Source organism: Manacus vitellinus, unplaced genomic scaffold, assembly GCF_001715985.3.
Source record: "Manacus vitellinus isolate BGI_N305 unplaced genomic scaffold, ASM171598v3 scaffold_7_pilon, whole genome shotgun sequence".
In the NCBI taxonomy this organism is placed as follows: domain Eukaryota; kingdom Metazoa; phylum Chordata; class Aves; order Passeriformes; family Pipridae; genus Manacus; species Manacus vitellinus.
In genome coordinates this window covers 26,781,844-26,803,972 of record NW_021940813.1, presented here as the reverse complement: position 1 = coordinate 26,803,972, position 22,129 = coordinate 26,781,844, and the positions used below count along the sequence as shown (strand labels likewise).

At 41.6% G+C, this 22,129-nt stretch overlaps 1 long non-coding RNA gene across 1 annotated transcript; it reads left to right on the top strand.

The window, feature by feature from the left end:
- Positions 1–2,400: 2,400 nt before the first annotated feature.
- Positions 2,401–17,152, top strand: LOC108641598. Its single transcript, XR_001922115.1, has 3 exons — positions 2,401–2,431; positions 5,634–5,754; positions 16,805–17,152. It is a non-coding gene; the product is annotated as an uncharacterized LOC108641598 (long non-coding RNA).
- The last annotated feature ends 4,977 nt before the right edge of the window (positions 17,153–22,129 follow it).

Genomic DNA, 22,129 nt, shown 5'->3' with positions numbered 1-22,129 from the left:
GTCTCCTGCCCTTCTTCCACTGAAGAAGGCTTTCTTTCTCCCCTAGACTTTCTTCTCCCCAGCAAAAGATCCCCAAATGCCTCACTTATACCTCCTTGGAAACCACCTTCTCACCCACCAACCCAGGAGCCTGGTACTGTTAAGCACCAGGGCTGAGCTGCACTGGGCTCCCTGCCAGCTCCCAACCACCTCCAGCCCCACCACCCAACAGAAAAGGTTTCACCAATAGACCTGAGCAGGAACCTGCATCCAAAGATAGGGGATCTGCTGTGTTACTGGGGTATTTCCCATCATCAGGCTCAAAGGTAAATGAAATTTATTCTAGATAAGAGTCCTGACTGAGCCCTGCCTCCCAGCAGGCAGAAATGTTGTTTCTTCTAAAGCAACCATCTAAAACCCTTCACAGTTAAGCAGTCCCATGGGAGATTAAAGCTTAGTCCAAATTCATCCTTAATATAACACCAAAAGAGTCACTGGAAGGGCGTCATAAATTAATTCGTGCTTCAGTAGCTGGTTTCTGCCAATAGTTTTTCTTCAGCATTTAACTACTTAGCAACAAAATATTTTGGAATTTCCTTTTGTGAATTTATCATCTATTAAATTGCCAGTCTTTTCCAAATACTAAGTTAAACATGTTCTTAGTGCTGACACATAATACAAGAATACTGTATATTAGGAAAAAAAATCCATACAGAAGAGAGCACCGTGCTCATCTTCTTGCCTATTAGCCCTGAGGTTTTCAAAACTTGAGTTTTTATGGCATCATCAAACCAAAACTGCTAATAGAGACAAAAAAAAAATCAAAAGAAAAAAGTGGTAAGGGAGAAAGACTGAGGTTAAACAAAAAGTACACAGCAAAAGACCTCCTCCATTTATCTACTATCTATCCACACTTTGTGTGTGATTTATTATCTGACTGATTTTAGGACCTCACATGGACTCCAGGTTTTTGGGGTTTGCCACCTGTTCTATTCGAACCCTTGGCAGCCAGGCCATTATATAGGTTGGCAAGTCTGCTGTTAAATCATTTCTGGACCAAAATCTAGTTTGCTGTTGACAATGCACCAACTGTAAAATGAAGCTGAGCATTTAAAATTTTTCAAAACATGAAAAGGGGATTCAGAAGGTTGTCATGATGAAAAAAAAATCATCAGTTCATCATTTCAAGGATTGTTTATGATTCAATTTTATGCTGTGTCTCAAACCTGTTGGATGAATGACCTTGGATGAATCTCTTCCTTCTGTCCTTTTAAAATAGGAATACTGGCATCTATATCACAGTAAAAACACAGATGAGCTCCCACTGCTCAGGTATTACTGAGAGGGAGAATAACATGTTTTAGGATTACTTGCTGACAAGTTAAAAGTTTGTTTGTATTTGTTATTACTGTTTCACACAAAGCTTCAACACTACTAGCTGGACTCATCTGTGACTGGGGAAAGTAGGAAAGTATCCCTGGTTTCTCTCTGGCCATCACATGGCAGGTGATGCTCTTCTCAAAGCACAAGAAAATGATGATGACAACCTTACTCCACCACAGAAAGTGTCTCATTAAGGTGTTCAACCATTACCTTCATCTCAAGAAAGCATAACCTTGGAGAATGTCTAATGCTCAGCATCACACTGAGTGAGTGCCAGTGTCCCACCAGCTGTGCAGCCTTGCAATCACTCGTGGCACGCTGTAAGAGCCCACCAGTCAAGAGTGGTCCAGCCAGGGAGACCTCTTGCCAGCTGCCCTGCAGCATCACACCAAGTGGGTGGCAGCCCCGGGGCCAGGTCCCGGCCAGTGGTCAGGCTGACACAAAATCCCGTTTCCCCCGTGTCAAACCACCTTTATATCAGAAAGGCTTGTGGCAGATGGGACTTTCAGGGAAGTTTCCTTGCTTTCTCGGCATCGTTTATGCACCACAGTGATGACGGGTCTTTGCAGCAAACCAGGCTCTTGCCCCACGGAACCGCGAGAAACGCTAAAGGCAGGACTCCTGCGCTCCCCGTGGCAAGCCCACCCGGTGGGTCCTGCGAGACCCCCGGTGAGGGGAGAGCCCAGTCGCGCCACCTGCCCACTCCATCCCAGCCACGGCCCGCCCCCGGGAGCGGGGCAAGGGGACAACACCCACCACTGGGAGGACCGGGCAGGTACGTGAGGGAAGTGGGGCCGCAGTGCCATCTCGGCGGGCTCCGGGGCGGGGCTGTGGCGGGGTGTCGGCCATGGGTGCGGGGCCGGCGGGGGCCGGCGGGTAACGGACGGCGGTAACGCCCGGCCCGCGCCAACCCGCGCCCGCCCCGCGCCCGCCCCGCCGGCAGCACGGGAGCTCCGCGCATCCCCCGGGCAGGGCTGCCCTCGGTGCCACCGCCAGCATCCCCGGCATTCACCCGCATTCCTGGCACCCGCCCCTTTGCCCCCAGATGGGAATTTCACAGGAACTGCAGGTGAGAAAAGGAATTATATGCAAATCGGAAGGAAGTGAGAACGGCCGGTTGTGCGGCTCTACATCTGAATATCACGTAGTGACAGGAGAAGGGGGAATGGCTTCAAACTGAGAGTAGGTTTAGACTACGTGTTAGGAAAAAATATTTTTCCTTTCTTTACTATGAGGGTGGCAAAGCACTGAAACAGGTTGCACAGAGAAGTTGTGGATGCCCTATCCATGGAAGGTGCCAACGGATGCCCCATTGTTGGATGGGGCTCGTGGCCCTGCCCATGTCAGGGGTGTTGGAACTACGTGATCTTTAGGATCCCTCCCAACTCCAGCCATTCTGTGATTCCATGATTCTGTGATCACAAGTGCCATCTTACAGGTTTTGCATGCCTTTAAAATGTTAGTTTCAGAGTTTTTAACAAGAATACCATAACCTCCCATAATTCATAGAATCATAGAATCAAATGGGTTGGAAAAGACCTCCGAGATCACCAAGTCCAACCCTTGGATCCAACACCACTGTGGCTACTAGATCATGGCACTAAGTGCCACATCCAGTCTCACCTTAAAAACCTCCAGGGACCATGAATCCATCACCTCCTTAGGCAACCCATTCCAATGTCTGATTACTGTAAAAATTTATTCCTAATATCCAACCTAAACCTCCCCTGGCAGAGCTTGAGACCGTGCCCCCTTGTCCTACTGCTGGTTGCCTGGGAGAAAAGACCAACACCCATCTGGCTACAACCTTCTTTCAGGGAGTTGTAGAGAGTGATGAGGTCTCCTCTGAGCCTCCTTTTCTCCAGGCTAAACAACCCCAGCTCCCTCAGCCTCTCCTCATAGGACTTGTGCTAAAGTCCCTTGACCAGCCTCGCTGCTCTTCTCTGGACCTGCTCCAGCACCTCAATATCCTTCCTGAACTGAGGGGCCCAGAACTGGACACAGTACTCCAGGTGTGGCCTCACCAGTGCTGAGTACAGGGGAAGAATCACTTCCCTGGACCTGTTGGCCCCATTGTTCCTGATATAGACCAGGATGCCCTTGGCCTTCTTGGCCACCTGGGCACACTGCTGGCTCATGTTCAGCTTCCTGTGTATCCAAATTCCCAGGTCCCTTTCTGCCTGGCTGCTCTCCTGTCACTCTGTGCCCAGCCTGTAGCACTGCATGGGGTTGTTGTGGCCACAGTGCAGGACCCGGCACCTGGCCTTGTTGCACCTCATCCCGTTGGAATCAGACCATCTCTCCAGCTTGTCCAGGTCCCTCTGAAGAAAATAGTTTAATTTCTCTTTGATGCAGATAGATGAAAGGTCTGTCTGCTCTGCTGAAACCCTGTAAGCACTTTTCCATTGCAAGTATCCACTATGCAAAATGAGCTTTGCTGCCATGTGACTGATGAACATAAATTATTTATGGCTGGAGCATCTAAAAGCTTACTAGTGGATGGCTTTGGGTTACATCAGAGCTCAGCTTCTCAGAAACTCCCACGGCTCCCTCCTGTTAATTAACTTCCTGAAAGCCCACATATGAGGCAGACTGGCTTGCTTGCTTTGTAATGACAAGATGACCAAAGCCAACACGTCAGTAGGCAGCAGTATTAAAGCGGGAAGGAGGGGATGGACACAGACTTGGGGTCACAACACCAGGAAAGGGAATTTAGGGAAGAAAATTGCTGGTTTTCTAGTGCCTCAAAGTAGCTTGCTTTTGAGGAGCAGTGCACACAGATATCATGTATAATACATGTTGCTCTTAATCTGTGAAGCCTCATGCTGTGTTGAAAACCATATGGGAAGATGCTGTTCACTCAAGGGCCCCTGAACCAAAGCCTTTAAAATTATTTCTGCCCAAAGCACAGGTTAGTATAGGCACTGTAACCAATACAATCTGTCACCAATAATTGTACTTAATAACCGATTGTGTAAGCTTCCCTCAGGAGATGCAGTTCTTGTTTTTTTATGTCCACGGTCTACTGATCCCCTCTGTGGGACATTTAACTTACACAGCAGATACTCCTGCAAATGCTGTAAAGTGAAAGCTTTCTCAGGTTCAACTAGCTATTGTAAGAATGGGCAGCAGTGATATTGCAGCAACTGTAAGACTTGTGTGGTGTTGTCATCCAAGTACTCACAGAGCTTCTGTGCTAGGGCTTGCAGTAGATACTGCCTGACACACTCATGTCCAATTCAGGTGTGCCTGTCCATACTGCACTGAGAGCAGTCTCCTCCTCTTAATCCACCTGAGGAACAGGAAAACTCAGCTCCAGTTTCCAACAACTGGATTGCTTATATGTTTGCATGTGCTTCTGAGTCCTGGTCATAGTTCTCAGGGGTCATGACCAACAACTGACTTTTGGGGACTATCTGAAACTCTACAAAGTTAGAGAAGCTCCCTAGGCCTGATGCCTGAGCAGGAAAAGACCCAAAAAACATTTACAACTTATCTAAAACTGAAAAATGATAAATGGACTATTTCTGTGGTAACAGATTAAAACAAAGGAAGTCACACAGATCAGAAATTCCCTGGACTACACCTAATACTCAGAAAGGTCTTGATGAGAGGAAGCAAAAGATGCACAAAAAACCTGTCCAGTTACTGTCGATGACTTGAGAGATATAAATAAGGTCACAGAACTTCTCTTGCCCCATTTCCAGATAATGAGATGGATAGATCTGTGTACTGTTCAAATCTTGACACTACTTTTATTTGATTAGGCTCTTCCCATTTTTTCAGAAAATGACTCTTTAACCTTTCAGATAATTCTAACACTTGCTTTTTTGAGGGGGATGGGGAGGGAAGAGGGCAGGGATGGAAGGGAGATTCTGACTTGAAATGCCAGACTGCTAGTGGAATTTGACTGAAAACCTGAAATCTGCTTCTTCAATTTAATCCAGTCAGATTGGGCTGGGTGGATGTACATTAGGTCAAGCTGTAGAAAGTCTTTATTCTTGCATAAGTTGAAAGTTGCAAAGCTCTTTATTGCTGTCACGGACATACTCCTTGTGCAAAATTAAAGAGTATTTAATGAACATGCACTTTGACCGAAAAAAGTTGGACCTAAAATTAGAAGTATGGTTGAACTGATTAAAGAGGCGCTAAAGAAGCTCCCTTCCTCTGACTTTTATCCATAACTAGCACGAATTTAAACCAAACTCTGAGGTAACAAACATCTCCAAAACATTGTAAGGAGTGTCTTTAGCACAAAATTGCCTCTTCAGATTACTGCCTCTGCTCAGCCCCCCATTCAAGAGAGGATTTGGATACCTTGTGAGAGTTGGATGGCTTGTGAGGTAAACAGATCATGTAAGAGCTTTTGCTGCTGACAGCTGTTCTGTAAAGGTAAGTGCTGATGTCTCTCAGATATTTACAGTTTTTTAAAATAAGTGCTTTATAAGATTTTTAATGCTTAAGCTAAAGTATGTATGAAACAGTCATGAAGGCAAGTGAATCCACTACAGCTTCCACTACCAACAGCAATGAAAATATGTGACTGTAGTAAATAGTATGTTCCTCTAGAGTTGAAAAGAACTCTGTGGAATTTATTTCATTTATTCTCATGTAGAAAGCAATGGGTAAAAGAGGTTGAAAAGTCAAATCAAAAAACAAATCTTTCCCTGACACCACCAAACCAAGGTCCTGGAGAATCATACCATTATATTTTCAATATGAAAAGTTAAAAGAATTGGGTCAGTGTTAGTTTAAGAGTCCTGGTGGACCAAGGTGAACATCCCTATTTGGGAAATGAACCAGTACATTTTGTTGGTTTGGCTTTTGTTTGGGTTTTTTTTGTCTCTACTAGTTGACCTACCAGGGACAAAATTGCATATGTGCAAAGGTTTATCTTTTTCCTTTCTTCAAGATCTGAATAATGCCAATGACCAGGCATTACCTCACAGCTTGCTGTGAGCAGAGATGTTCAGAGTCCTAGTTATCTTTCAAACTTTAGTTTAAAATATATCACTTGAAAGAATTAAAAAAATACAAAAGGCTATATCCGGTTGTGTCACAACGTTTGAAGCAGCAGCAAAACCAAAACAGGATTGCAACCACCTTCTCCTTGAATATAATGCTTTGACATTATAGGAAACTGTCCTTCACAAGCCACACTCTTTGACATGAATGCACATGAGGAAGAAGAAGGCTCCTCTCCTAAGTGCCTATGGCATGTGAACTCTTTTGCAGATGAAAATCCAGTTCAGCAAAGCTTGTCAGCATGTGTGTAAGACTGCTTCATTTCAGCAAAGCATTTATGAATGCGCTTTCATTTAAACATGTACTTAGCTGAATGGTTTTGGTGAGTGGGGATTGATGGCTGAACTGAGGCATTAAACATTAATGATGGAGCTGGAAACACAAAATAGTATGTAAATTGGGATGTGTCATGTTGGGACTAGAATAAACTGATTCAAACACTGCAATCATTGCATGATTAAGATCTCTTGAAAGATGTGAAGCCATTAGAAAGTCTTGGAACCTGGTGACTTGAGAAGGGGCACAATCACTGCCAATCATTCAGTCCTCACCTCATCTTATCTCAAATCACTTGGTTTTGGAGTGTTTGGTGGGGAGACTGGGTGGAAATCTCTTCCACTTAGAAACTGAAACACTTAAATTTCTGTTGGTACAACATTAATTCTAGATGTTGCCCAGGACATTGTCATCTATTGATCTCCTTTTAATCAGGATGAAAAATGAATTCTTTGACTTCTTTTGGTCCAGCCACAAGTGGTAGCAGGGTCTATCTGAGCAGCTCTGTCCCTCTAGTCTGTATAGATTCTGATGTGAACACTTCCTATGGAGCCCTGCTGGTCACCCTTTGTGCTCCTGTACAGGCAGTGCCTCTAGGAAGGTGACCATGGAGCTAAGGACTGTTGTTTCCACCATATGCTGATGATAACTGCTCTTTACATTTCCCTCCCTTTAGACCTGCTCAGGGCATCCAAACACTTTAGAAAGTGAGTTGTGAAGATGGAGATATGGATAAAAGCCTATCTGTCCAGAAGACACTGAGCTAATGCTTGCAGAAGAAAGAAACTGCTTTATTTCTGCTTGGCAGAAGATGCTGTATTTGCTCCTCCAAGTATAAGTAGTAATATATTATGCTTCCCAGATACATTCTTTTTGTGGTTTTGTTTTCTACATTTTGGATGCACGCTTTCTGTTAAGTTATCTTTCTGTTTATTGGACAATCTGTTATTATAGCTGTGATATAAACTCTGAAACACTGATGCTAGTTTTGCCTGTTACAGTAATTTGAACAGAAACAAAATATTTTTTTTTCTGTACAATAAAAGCAGTGGTGCATTGTACAGAGAAGCTCTCCCTATCTCAGGAGCTAGTGGATCAAACAGCAGCTCTGACATGAGGTCCTGTGCCTGATTTGCAAATGCCCCTGGACTGTATTTGAGCATCAGGAATGTTTTCACAGTGGATCAATTAGTTTTGTAGGAAGGAAAGGCACTAAGAGCAGCTTTGAAATATGCTCAAGGTAAACTGCAGCCATAAAACTTTTGAAAAGAGAGAAAACATCTCCCTCTTCCACCAGCATAAATACAAACTTTACAGTGAAAAGAGATGCTTGCTTTATGGGGCTTTTTTAATTAAAATAACAGGTAAAAATGTTTCACTTAAATAGCTACATTAACCAATAATTTTCTTGAAATTATTTGTTGAAAGATTCAGCATAAGTTTGACATAAGTAAATGACAATGCAGTTAACAATCTCCTCTGAAAGTAACTTTTATTGTAACAAATAGAAATCTTGTCTCTACAATTCTTTGAAGGTAAAGCGTGTGTTACATGAGTGATGTAGTTTTATTTATGTAGTTTTACTTTTTTTTTATTTCCAACCTTTTGAATATCTTAGACCAAAGCGGCACGTGAAAGAAATATTTTCTGCGTATACTGTCAGGGGTGAGATAATTAAAACTGTATACAGTCCTGTATTCCTATTATTCTTTTAAAAATCTTGTTTTATCTTTCAGTCTAGAAAATGAAGCAGGAGATAGCATGATTTATGCCTTGCTTATAGTTACATAACTGATATTCTCATATAATATTTTATCTCATATTACCAATAGATTCAAGAGAGAGAGAAAACACCCTAACAGACTTAATAAGCCTTACCCTATAATCACTGTAGGAACAACAAAACCTGAAGTACCAGGACCCATCAGAGTTGTTCAGATCCACCAGGACCCTGCTTGGAGCAGGGAAGTGAACTAGACAACCTCCAGACATTCCTGACAACCTAATTTATTCCATGATTGCTGCATGGTCTCTTTCTTAATTGAATCTGAAGCATTTGTGACTTGTCTATGTTTGGCTTTTGTTCAAATAAGTAGAACATTCATTTATGTTGCTAACAGTAGAATTGCTCTAGCTGCAGCAGTGTAATATATAGCCAAGACAAAATTTTTATAAAAAATATTATCTTTTTCTAGGGCGAGTTGATGCAGCTAGATTACATATAGATACTGTGGGCCCACACAGATTGTGTTGGATCTGAAGCTAACAGCAAACACGTGCCTGATAGAGGTTGGGAATGATTACTCTGGTAGAATGAAATTGTGTTTCTTTTTCCCAATTTAGCAAATTAGAGTAGACTGGTATGGTTTATAACGACAAGATGTCTGCTATATCAATTGACACACCCTGTTTCCATTGGAATAAATTACAAAACCAACCTTTGTGAAACCTTGGATACAAAATTCCCCTTTGAGGCGCTTGAGTATTTATACTCAGACCTCACAGCTTTGCATTAACACGAAGGAACTCTGGGGTGGTTGGATTTTGGGTTTCTGGACTGATCAACATCCTTGATTTATGGTCCTGATTTGCGATCCTGATTTTGAACTACACTCCATCATTTCTGACACTTACAAATACATTCCTTCCTGCTAAGTGCTCCTCAGATGGCTTACAGAAGTATTTCCACCACTGCATACTTCTTATTTTGACTCTGTGCTATTTGTAACATGGGACTGGCCCTCTGGTTGGTACTGTTGGGAGTTTTGCATGAGCAAGGACTAGAGCTGAGTGAATACATACCCTAAATATTTATTTGCATTCAAAAGGGAGCTTATATTTAACTGTGGTTGTAAGCCTTTCATATTTATTTTCTATGAATATGGGATCATGCGAGCTTTACTAGCATAATACTTGTCTGAGAATTTCTGTGTGATTTACTCATGGGAGGCAAACATTTAATTCAAATGTTGGGTCACCAAAAGGCAGATCAGAATTTTCTATTGACTTTGTTTTGATTACTTATTAAAATTAAATGTTATGATCCTTGCGGATAAAGGAAAGAAAAATTATACAATATTATAGTCAGTGGCACAATAACACTCACATTCTACTTGTTAATTTAAAAAACTGTATCAATATAGGTCAAAAGATATATAGGGCATAAATTAATTTTGCTTGACTTATTGCAGAAGATACGTTTGCAGTTGAAAATTTCAATCGGATTACGAAGTTCAGAAATGCGATGATCTGCAGACCTACAATTATTCACTGAAGTATTTCATTAACAATTTTATAACAAGCACATTTTAAATATGATCTGCAGATCTACAAGTGATTCAACGTAAAATATGCCAAAGAAAATCTTCTAGTGAGAACAGCATGTGTGAGTTAGAGATGCAGGATGTGGTTGCTTAGTTACTAATCAGGAGTCCACCTGGAGAGCACAGAGCCTCTGCACTTCAGAGTATGGAGATAGCTTTTGCCCTTTGTTTTTGTCTGGCACTACTGCTGAATGTTAAAATCTAAAATGTGTAACCAGGCAACTTTAATGGACAGTGACTCCACTCTGGCGACCTCATTGCTACTGCAGCCAGTGGCAGTGTGACCATCCTTCCATCAGGGAAGATGGAACCATGGCAAAAATTATAGCCAAAACTTCATTTTAAGAGACATTTTAGAGAATGTACCTTGGATATTTTTCTCTCAAATGCCATCCTACTGCACTCAGACAGACAAATCACAAAGCTTTGTTATCTGTTTTAGAATTTTCAATATATCCTTGGATTATTTTTAATACTAATAGGGTTCATAAAACCCTAAAAAATCATTAACCAATAGTATTTCAAATTATTTTTTCCTTGAATCTCATTCTTGACAGAAATGGTGTTTAACAAGATTCTGCGAAGTTTCTGCAGTTTGCCAAAATTTGTTTTTAAAAGAAAATATACTTTCTACTGCTGCTTTTGAGTTCAGACAAGCTTAGTAACTTCCAGAAGATATGAAAACGGAAAGCTGTGAGACTAATCATAATAAAATTTCTCTGGGAGTGGGGATGGTTCTTGAGAATTTCTTAGTCTACAATATTCCTCATGCAAGTGACAGAGGTTCAGCTTGCTGCATGTTTCAAACTTGCAGTAATACTTACTGTCTCCCCAAAATGCAGTCTTATTTTGAAAATGTAACTGAATTATTTTTACCAAAAATGTGGAGATAAATTATTAATAGCAAATGCATATTGCTGATTTTTTTTTCTGTTTAGCCAAAATGCATTTTTACACAACTGCACTTATGACCAAATAACTTCTCTCATTACTTGTTGTAATATACCTTTTTGTGAATATAGAAATGTTGTAAAATTCAACCCACACAAAATAATTTGGTTCTGAATTTAAAACTTTTTTAAACTTTTGGAACTGATTATAAGAAATTTTAAGAATTCAATGCAAGACAAATCATTCCTCTTCATCATCCTCATATTTGTCTGTTTAACAAGTTTAAAATTCCAAATGGGGATTCCTAACCTGCTGTACAAAAGAAACTTATTTTTCCAAACATGCTGTATAATAAGGAAAACCTAGGCAAAATTTAAAGATTTGCTCACTTTTAAGGTACAGTCCTGTATCTTGCAGATATGTCTTACTATTTCAGTGCATTCAAATATGATAAAATAACATCTGTATTACAATTCTGAAATGTTTTTGACAGATGACAAAAATTAGTTGAAAAAGTTGAAGAATCAGTTGAAGAATCTCAGCTATACAACTTTCAAGATGCTTAATTTTATCTGAGTTCTTCTTTATGTTATGCAATGAGCTGGGCAATTACTCATCCATTAGAGTTCCTATTATTGAATAGCATAGCCTCAAAATTAAAATTCATAAATTATGCTATATTTTTAAAATTCAAATGTTCAATTTTACTGTATATTTTAAATTTTCAAATATTTATAATGTATTTTCACCACTGTCTTAAAAATAATCAGGAATACAATAGATTATTCCCCTTATCAACTGTGCAAGAATAATTTCCATAATTTGAAGCCTTGGGGGCCATAGGGAAAAATATTTTTAAATCAAATCTTTAATGGTTTTCATGATTGAAAGAAATGCTAACATATTGTTGGGAATACATAAAATTTTTGTTTTGGAAGATACACAGTTTTGACTAAGAGTGTATCTTGGAAAACAGCATGATTTAATTTGCCATTACAGTCAAGTGATCTACATGAATGACTTAAATAATCTCATACTTTTTTATGCTTCTGCAGCTGTCATCTTGTCTTTTTCCAATTTTCATATTTCTTAGCTACAAAGCAGATCTCAAACACTTCATAAAAGTTACCGTGGAATTATTTTATCACTCACACCATTTATATGCATTAGTGTACTGAAGGATGCAACTAGTTAACAAACCTGTGCACAAATTGCAGTAATTGTTGTATTGAGCTATGTACAGTAATTTCTTAACAAATTCTAGAAAGTACAGGACATCTTTTTAGAGTTTGCATCTTAATGGCAGGTCACTGTCACAGTTATGGCCACAGTTTGTAGAAATGTAGCTTGATCAAGTAAAAATACATAAATAATACATAAAGCCCACCTTACTGTGGCATTACTTGCCTATGCAATACCAATTTTTCATGCCTAAAACTCAGATGCTGTTTTCCTTACAGTTAATATTTACCTATGTGAAAATGCACGGGAAGGACCTCTGGCCATAATCTGACTCCCTACTGACATGGGAACTGGAGGTATGCATCTGCATCCCCTTGTTTTCTTCCCCATTGCGTGGAGGCACAGAAGGCAGACTGGCCAGGATAGGGTCACTCCAGCAGCTGAACAATTAAGGGACCATGAAGTACCTGGCAGGTGAGCCTCAGCTGCTCCAGAGAAGTGAATATTCATAAGTCTTTCTTCTCTGACCTTTGGCTTACTCTCATGGGTTCTTTCATTTCAATTTTAATTAGAGGCTATGGTAAAGGGGCATATCCACCCCAGTTTTTCTGAAGGAATCTTCCAGTCTTGAAACCCTCAACCACCTGTTGCCATCCAAATTACTTTTCCCTCACCTCTCTCTTATTTCATCTTGGGGCTTCCTTCAGCTGCCCTCTTTCATTAGCAGTTCCTAGCATACAAGCAGCATAATACAACAAAACCATATCAAGATGAAACCTCCTTTCATGCAGGCTGCTGAATCCTGGCTGGGAATTAACAAGAACATACAGTAAGGGTTCTCCTGAGCAAAACCTGCAAACAGCAGGCTACCCTGATCAGTCGAAACACTGAAAAATTGGATTGAAACACACCCAAAGCCAGTGGCAGTAGTGTTATTTCTTGTACATCTTCACCTTAGCTGGGTTAAAAGAGTTCAAGCGATGGTCAGAGCAATGTCATATTTGAACAGTCAAAAAACAAAGCCACATTTGCAGTTCTTACTTCAGGTGAGCACAGTCTTAGAATTACATAAAAAGACAAATGTTTGGGGTTTTTAATGCTGTGATTAATTATTGTTGAAATGTTAATTTTCTTTTGGCCAAATTCTACTTTTAAAATGAGATTTAATCAAGAGTTACTGTGGTTAGTGTTACTCTGTACAGGTTTGGTTGATTGCTTCAGTTTTCTTCTTGCTCATGCAAAAATTAATGCAATAAGACATGACTCTTAAATTAAAGAGTGGATTATCACCTTCAGGGAGAAGTCAAAGGATTTAGGAAGAACCTCAAATAAGGAATGGATGAACACATTAATGACAAAGAGGTTAGCATTAACTGTCTGCTTGGTTTAAAGAGAGGAAGATCATTTGAGTGTGTGTACGACAAAGCTTTTTCAGTTTCCTGAAACCAAATTTATTAACTATTAGTCTATGCTAAAAACCCTTAGCCCTTTGATAAAAGGTTGGGAAATAAAATGTGCGTGTTAAATGTAAAGTAATTTTTCATTATTAGTAGTATTATTAAATGTGGTATTTTGCCCTGTTTGTTTTTGTTGGGCTGCTCATGTTCTGCCAGTTAATCCTGTTCTTTTGTGTATTTTAATTATAAAGCACTGCTTCTAATAAATTAAAAATACCTAGATAAATAGAGAGGTGGTGTTGTCTATTAGGCACAATATGCAGGTTTGGTTAAAAACAGTAAAGTCTGTTTGAGCTATCAAAGGAGCTTCTGCAGCTTAACAGAGATATAAGACATTTGCTTTCAGCTCTAGCAGAAATGCCTGAAGCATACGGACCTGGGAAGTTCTGTTCATGGCCAGAAATAATCACCTCACACAACATCAGATTTTGTCTGTTCAGCCAGCATAAATACTGTTGTGAATTCTACATGTGACAGTGAAAAGCATTTTGTAGACTTGTGAAATTTTTACCTTTTCAGCTCAGTGTGGTTTAACCACACTCGTAGCTCGGAAAAGAACAAGCTACTTGGGCATTTCCCCAAAAGCAGTTGGTTCATATGCCTCTGAAACAGAGAGGATAAAATGCTGAGGCTGTGGCCAGTTTCAATGCTTGCCTCATCAGTGGTGCACCAGTCACCCTGCAAAGCCAATGCAATGTAGCTTTTAGTTACAGGTGCTTACACTAACTTCTGATAGTCTGAAACAGCTGGAACTTGCCCTGATTTTTTAAGCATGCCCTTATAATAGTCCTTATGTTAGTACACACAGCTCAGCAACTCTTAGAGGCTGGGTTTAACCAGCACTTCTGGATAAGATCTCAGCAAAATTTGGATTGTTTCACGTATGAGCCCATATGGAAACTGAGATCTTTAGAAACACTTTTCATCATTATCTAAGTGGGACTTTATCATTCTACATCAGTGTAACCTTTCTGGGGACCTCATCACTGGTGAAAGTACTGAGCTGGGGAGAAAAAAGGATCAGGAGATGTACTACAGTAACCCCTTATCAGTGAATGAATGCACACTCATGCATACTTCAGCTATCTGCTTTGATATCCAAATACAATAGAGCTATAGACTAGGCTCAGAATTTGACCTTCAATATCTTACTGCCACGGCATTTATTCGTCAACTGGTTTCTTTAGTCTTAGGCTCTTTTTGTGCTAAGTACTGAAGGAATCTGGTAACCCCTGCTGTGCCGGAGGAGATTGTCCCTGTAGAGTGACAGTGGTGTAAAACTGGCAAACCTGAGCCTGACATGTAATGACATTGCCTGCTAATCCTTCTTCATCAACAGAATCCAAGCTTTACTAAACTGCTTTAGTGATGGGATAATGTTTACTTCTGTCTGTCAAGGCCTCCTTTTCAATGGAGGTATAAAAGGGATCTTATAAAATCTATTCCCTCTTGGTCATGAAATATTTTATTATGTTGTGACGCACAGGTTGTACAGCTGAGAGCATAACAATTTGTGCACAGAACTATGTCAGAAAAAACATTTCTGCTGCTCTTCTGCACATTCCTATCTGTCTTTTATATCACTGTTTATATTTGATATTATGAAATAGATCCTTCTGCATGCTGGTTGTAGTTCAAAGATTATTTGAAGGGAGTATCTATTGAGGATCATTTTGCTTGCTCAAGCCTTTGTAGTACTTGAAATGCAAAGATTTACGGTTTTTTGCAGCACATGTGAAAAAAACTTTGTCACCATACCTTAACATTACATGTATTTGAGCACAGCACTGGCGGTGCTCTTTAGTGTGTTTTATTGAAATCCATGCACTGAACATCATGACAATTGTACCATGAGTGATGTGCTTTCTCTCCCATCCCTTCCCCAAGCTGCAAGTCACACCTACAGTGCACTTCTTTGTTTTGGCAGAAGTTTCGTTTTAAATGCACATGCTGCTATTTATATACAGTAGAAAAAGTGAGGGTTAAAGCAGAGGTCTTGCACTTGACACAAGAGATGCAGGCTTGTAATGTTCATGGTCTCTAGGGGAGTTCATTCCCCATAAGATGAGGTTTGCCACTATGAGAAGTTCTCTTCCAAGCGAGGAGCAAAGCTGGTCATCGCAGTCTTTGCACAGGAACTTGAAATTAATTTGAGACCCACACCACTGCATTGGAGACAATAGACTTGGGCTGGACACAACATTGTATGAAAACACTGAGAAGGTACTTGTCCTAATCTGTTCTGGTAAGAAGGAATGTTGCAGCCTTGTACTTGCTGGAATTTCCTAAGGGCTCATGACTTCTTGCTCATATACATGGCACTGTTTTAGTCTAGACAAGAGTTGACAAAAGCTTGTATAATGGGGAGCAGGTCATCATCTGTTAGAATAGGGAGGAAGTGTCCTGGAACTGAAAATGGTGGGGTGTGGTAGGAAGCAAGAGCTTCTCATCTGTCAGGAGCCCTGGAGCTCTGCAAGTAGCTGACCCACTGTGCCAGTTGTGGTTTGGTAATTTCAACCAAAGTCTACAGGAAAGTCCCTGGAGCTCTTCCCTTCACACAATACTGTAACATCTTTCTATTATAGGACTCACTTGTAACTAACTCCATTTGCTCTGCTCAAGACTTGGGAATAAGCTGATGGCAATGATACTGTTGTGGAGAACTATAATAATTTTATGTAAATGACATACTGCTGACATACAAGTCCAGTTTGGTAGTGTCCACATATGGAACTGGATAAAGCTGTAAAGTGCACTGGCTTTTGGGGGAAAGCAAAAAAAAAAAATAGGGCCAAATGACAGAGGTGCAGTTTCACACCAATACACAGATGATGCATCTTGCAGGGAACAGATTATACTATTTTGGTGCAACCAGGACTCTTGTTACTTCCCTAAGTTAGAGTAACAGCATCTCATTGCTGACAGTATCAGCACAGACTCACAGAGGAGAGGAATGGTTGTCTGCTTGAAAGGTACTGATGGAAACCGATTTAACTACACAAGGGTGGCCATGCTGTGACTCTTGTGAACAGCCTGACACTGTTCCTATGCTGGGTTATATCATATGACAGACTTCAAGGCTGTGCCAACATAAGGCTGCTGAGTAATTGGCTTCTCGGTTGCAGGAGGAATGCTGCCAGCTGAGGTTCCCTAGGTTAGGCTGACTTAGAATGTAAACTGTTTCTATCCTATGTGTTGTCTTGAATCCAGCCTAGGCCAAAGTTAGGACCCAATTTCTGTTAGATGAGCCTGTAGATGACTTCTGACTAACTTCTTTCATTTGTTTAGGTGTGAAAATCTTGATGCTCTGCATTAGCTGGATAGAAAGGATGTACCCAAATTGACTACATTACTCTGTGCTTGAAGAGCAAAGGCAAGATTTCTTCTTCAACACTGCATTGCCAGTCCTGGTTGTCAGTGGTGCCAGTTCTCCTTCACCCATGGGAAGAAGAGACAGGGAGAAGGACCAAAGTTTTGCAAAACTACAAGGATTCACTACAGCCTCCAGTGGGGATGGTGGTATGTGGGTTGGCCTGGCTAGAATCAATTACCATAGCTCCAGTATCACAAGGAGCATGGGAAGAGAAAAACTGGCCTTAAAAACCAGTCGCACAAAGAAGCAAATCTGTAGAAGACACTGCTAAGGAGTGAAAGCAAACCTCAGCAGGCTTGTTGTGCCTGGGAGTTGTCCTTGAGGAAAAAAAATGTATTCATACATCATATTGGACATTTTCAAGCTGGATTTGTCATGCCCCCATGAAGTGGCTCTACTTGTCAAATAGGTCCCTCCCCTTCCCCACTCATATGAAATATAATGGATAAGCAATCAAAACTCATGTGGCATACAGAGAAATGCATTAAAGTTGTGCTTATCAAATGACCATGTGGTTATGTCATGAGGGTATAATCAAAGGGGTACAGTGATGGTACTGCTCCACAGCCATCTTCAAAGGGAGCTTTTTTGGCTGGGATTTCTACCTCAGTCTCAACTTACTTTTTCCTAAAAGGGATGACAGCTCTGCAGAATGCTGAGTGACTCCTATGACCATTAAATGACATTATTTTTCCAGATAGTTATCATAAATAACATTTACTGTTAAAACACACGACAAAAACACTATTACGTTTTCTGCTGTGTTTTGAAATACATGCCTTGCTACGGTTCATGATCAAATCTGGCTAAAAGACCCTAGAATGAAGCTTTTGTGATCATACTGCTGTGCTGTAAACTGAAATAAAAAGAAGCACCTTCTTTGTCAAGGTGGTTTAAAGTTGCCACAGTCAAAAGTCAAAACTTCCACATAATCTGAGATGACCAAGAGTATTTGTACAATGTAATGCTTGGTGACAAAAAACCCTTCAGAAAAGCCATCAGTCAAAATTAATTCAAAAGTGATCACATAATATTTTTTCTTTAACTCTAGATGTCAGGATCTCTCATAAATAAGCAGATAGGTGACTTGCTGGATGAATAGATCAAGTTCTGCATATTCAGAAAATAGGCAGTAATTCAGTCAAGATTTCTTTTAAGAAAAGCACAATATTTGGCTGACCCTGTGAAATTTGCCCCTCTGCTTAGGCCCTCACCTGCACCAGCACACTTCAGCTTACAGTCCTCTCAGTGTGTGCCATCACACGTGCTGATTTTGATCAGTGCTGGCCAGTGAAATGATCCAATTTAGTCCTCAAAGTTAGCAAGTGAGTTGGTGCAGAGGAAAAGGCCCTAACCTCTAAGGAAGGGATAAGAACAAGCCCTGCGTACATGTATAGCGTCCTAGCCCGGTGCACAGTTGAGGTTAGAGTTTTGTGGAATTCCCCCTCCTGCTGTATTTATTAATTAGATGGTGGCAGGAACTCCCCCGGCAGCTGAGCCTTGGTCATCAACACTGCTCATTTGTTGAATGGCGCCTGGCCTGAGGGTTTGGCCTGCAGTGACTAGTGCTATTCCAAGTGATTTGGCAGCTAGCACAATCAAGGACCGCTTCCCAGTAGATACCCTGTTTTAGAAGTTAAGAGAATTAAATGCAACAGGCACGGGCTAAACTCCATCCCAGCTGCCCTTACTGACAGAGAATGGTCCTGGGCGATGTACATTTGAGAAGACGTCCACCTACATACTTGTTCATCCATCTTGCCTGTACCACATGATTTATAAAGACAAAATTATTATCCACTGTCCCTCTGCAAACTGTCACTGGAGATTGATCACCTCTAGAGAGAACATGGAGGCCCTTGGCAGTCCTAACAGATCATAGAGCCACAGAATAGTTTGAGTTGGAAGGGACCTTTAAAGGCTGTCTAGTCCCTGCAATAAGAAAGGACATCTTCAACTAGATTAGATTGCCCAGAGCCTCATCCAACTTGACTTTGAATATTTCCACAGATGAGGCATCTGCCACCCCTCTGGACAACCTGTTCCAGTGTTTCAGCACCCTCATTGTAAAAATTTTCTTCCTTATATCTGTATATACCCTCTTTTAGCTTAAAACCATGACCCCTTGTCCTATGCAACAAGTCCTGCTAAAGGGTTTGTCTGCATCTTTCTTATAAGCCCCCTTTACGTACTGAAAGGCTACAATAAGGTCTTGCCAAAGCCTTCTCTTCTCCAGGCTGAACAGCCCCAGCTCTCTCAGCATTTCTTTGTAGGAGAGCTGCTCCAGCCCTCTGATCATCTTGGTGGCCTTCCTTTGGACCTGCTCCAATAGTCCACCCATCAAATCCTTCTCTCTCCAATTTAAATGGAAGGATGTTGGGGGGGACCATGTCAAAGGCTGTACACAAGTCCAGACAGATGACATCTGTAGATCTTCCCTTGTCCACTGGTGTAGTCACTCCATTGTAGAAGGCCACTAGGTTGGTCAGACAGGACTTGCCCTTGGTTAAGCTGTTGTGGCTGTCCCAAATCACCTCCCTGTCCTCCACCTTAGCATAGCTTCTAAGAGGGTCTGTTTCATGATCTTCCCAGGTATAGAGATGAGGCTGACAGGTCAGTAGTTCCCAGGGTCCTCCTTTCTACCCTTTTTAAAGATGGGTACAATGTTTTCCAGTCAGATGGGACTTCATCTGACTGCCATGACTTTTCAGATATCACGAAGAGTGGCTTGGCAACTACATCAGCCAATTACCTCAGGACTCTGGGTTGTATCTCATCAGGTCCCATGGACTTATGTACATTCAGGTGGTCATGAACCTGATCTTTATGTGCGGTGATGGGGCACTTTGCTCCCCCAGTCCTCATCTTGCAGTCCATCCACTCAAGAAGTGTGGAAAGAGAGGTTGCCAGGGCAGTCTGAGGCAAAAAGTTGTTGTCTATCTCAGCCTTCTCCAGTTACCCGTTTGCCAGTCCTGCTCATTGGAGTACATTTTCTGTGATCTTCCTTTTCTGGCTAAAGTATCTGTAGAAGCCCTTCTTGTTATTCTTTTCATTCATCACCAAGTTCAGCTCCATCTGCACCTTGGCCTTCCTAACCCCATCCCTACACAACTGGACTGCCTATCTCTACTCTTCCCAGGATATCTATCCCTGTTTCAACTGCCTGTGCATTTCCTTCTTGCATTTTAGTTTTACCAGTAGGTCTTGACTCAGCTGTGCCGATCTTTTGCCTTCCTTTCTTGATTTCTTACATCAAGGGATCAAGAGCTCTTGTGCTCTTTGGAAAGCATCCTTAAAGATCTGCCAGTTCTGTTCTGCTCCCTTGTCTTTGAGGGCAGTTTCCCAGGGGGTCATATTGACTAACTCCTTGAACAGCTGGAATTTTGCTTTGGTAACATTCAGGGTCCTGATTTTATTCTTTATCCGACACATATCCCTCTGGACTGCGAACTCCACCAGTGCATGATCACTTCAGACCAGGCTGCCTCCAGTCTTGACATCCTTGATTAGCTCTCTTGCTTTGGTAACCATCAGATCCAGTATCTCATCCCCTCTGGTAGGGCTGTCTATTACCTGTCTCATGAAGTTATCTTCCATGCATTCCGGGAATCTCCTGGATTGCTACTCACTGTGCTACTTTCCCGGCAGATTTGGGGGGGTTGAAGTCAGCAGGACAAGAGCCTGTGAGCACAGTGCCTCCTGTAGCTAGAGAAGGAAAGCTTCATCAGTAGGCTCCCCTTGGTCAGGTGACCTGTAGCAGACGCTGACCATGAGGTTCCTTTTCTTGCCTTTGTCTCTGATTCTCACCTGCAGGCTTTCAACTTGCTCATGGATATTCTTCAGAGATAGCTCTTCATGTTCTATCCATCTCTTGATGCAGAGGGGAACCCCTCTGCCTCTCCTTCCTCTCCTGTCCCTTCTGAACAGCCTGTAGCCATCAATAGCCACACTTCAGTCACTGGACTCATCCCACCAAGTTTCAGTAATGGCAACTAGGTCGTAGCTTTCTAGCAGCATGGTGGCTTCCAGCTCTTCCTGTTTGTTGCCCATGCTGAGTGTGTTGGTGCAGAGACACTTCAGCTGGGCTGTTGGCCATGTCACCTTCTTAGAGGAACACCCCTTAATTCCTCTGAGATATTTCCCTGTTGGTTTCTATCACTCCAGGAGCCCCTGGTTCATCTTGGTAAGACTTCAAGTCGGCTGCAGTGTAGACAGCACCTTTCAGAGCTGGCTGAGGCCCTTGCTAGCACTCTGTCCTTCTAACCTTGGTGTGTCATCCCACAGCTTGTCACAGGCAAGCCTGACATTATCCACTTCCCACTTCTAGTCTAGTTTAAAGCTCTGTCAAGGAGCCATGCTAGATGGTGAGGAAAGACCTTCTTCCCCCTTAATTAGGGAGGGAAAATTTAAGGTTTAAATTTGGTCATTCTTCAGCATCAAACTGAATTTAACCTGCAGCCACTGAATGCCATTGAAATGGAAGCTGCAAAATAATCAGTTCTGGGGCAGGAAGAAGATTTTCTGGGCAATGTTTCTGACTCATTTTGCTGTAGTACTACCATCTTTGTCAGTTAATACTGCTTTTAGCAATGAAACTGCTTTACTTTGGGTAGAACACAGAACTTCTCTGCTTTCTTAGAAAAACAAAATTATGCTGATTTGTATTTTTTCCTCATGCAGGCTGCATTTGTTTGCACACAAGATATGAATAATGAAGGAGTCTATAAAATTCAGCTGGTGAAATTCTATTGGAGTTTGCAAGAAACAAACCACAAAAACAGCCCATCAAGTAAAAATGGCTGATTGATGCAAAAGGCAACACAGATGGAGGTAATGGGGTTTCAAAAGAGGAATTAGAGAAGATCTGAACGGAAGCTCATAAATCTGCAGCAATTCAGCTTTGCCAAGAATTGCAGTGGGAAATCCTCATAATGGGAGATAGTTCCGTGCTGTACTCACCCTTGAGAGCAGCTTTGCTAGGGCAACCAGGGGAAAACATGATCTTGTGGTGACAGTGAGACCCAGCCATCAGCATTCCTAAGCCTTGTCAGCCTTCGATGCTGACTCACCAGGCAGCCTTGAGTGAGTCACTTATTGCCAGATGCTTCCACCTGACCTTGTCAGGGTGCTGCAAACAAGGAAGCAAAACAGACTTACCTTTGGCAACTCTGGCAAACAAGTTTTATCATGTTGTATTCCAGCTTCCCCCATGCCACCAGATGAGTAGTGTGGCTGAGAAA